The sequence below is a fragment of the Terrapene carolina genome, unplaced genomic scaffold, assembly GCF_002925995.2.
Source record: "Terrapene carolina triunguis isolate 2854851 unplaced genomic scaffold, T_m_triunguis-2.0 Scaffold23, whole genome shotgun sequence".
In the NCBI taxonomy this organism is placed as follows: domain Eukaryota; kingdom Metazoa; phylum Chordata; order Testudines; family Emydidae; genus Terrapene; species Terrapene triunguis.
The window spans coordinates 2753100-2753691 of NW_020664374.1; positions in this window are offsets into that span (position 1 = coordinate 2753100).

Below are 592 nucleotides of genomic sequence, written 5' to 3' on the forward strand. Positions count from 1 at the left end.
ATTTTTAAGTTTGATTAGTTTGGGCCAAGAATAGTGATGGAGTTTTAATTTGCCTTATTTTTACTTTAAAAAGACGCACTGCAATGACCTCAGTACATGGTTTGTTTTTGTTGCTCTTAAGTTATCTGTGTAAACTTGTAAATATTTTTTATTTGAATTTTCCATTTTAAAGACTTATTGCACTAATAACAATTTTAACTATATCAAAAATAAATTGCTTTAATTTTGCATTGGTGGTAAGCACATTGACATGAACCTGAATCTTTTGCATAATGAATATTCACCATGTCTGTTTCAGCACATGGAAGAGTAAGACTATTAATCTGGAATGCACTGAAAGTTGTAGGGAGCAATTTACAGCGGATGTCACTAAAGTGGCTAATTACAGCACTTGTGGGAAGCATATAACTAAACTAGTTAAACTGACTACTATTGAGGCATTAGTAAACTTGAAACAGTAAAGACTCAGGAAGTATACATTCAGAATGGTTTGTTATTTAAACTGATTTAAAGAGTTTTTAAATTGTTTGATCATACTTCAGAGGGAAAGGAAATTGTACAACCTAGCAAATCTTCAAGATCAATTTAATAT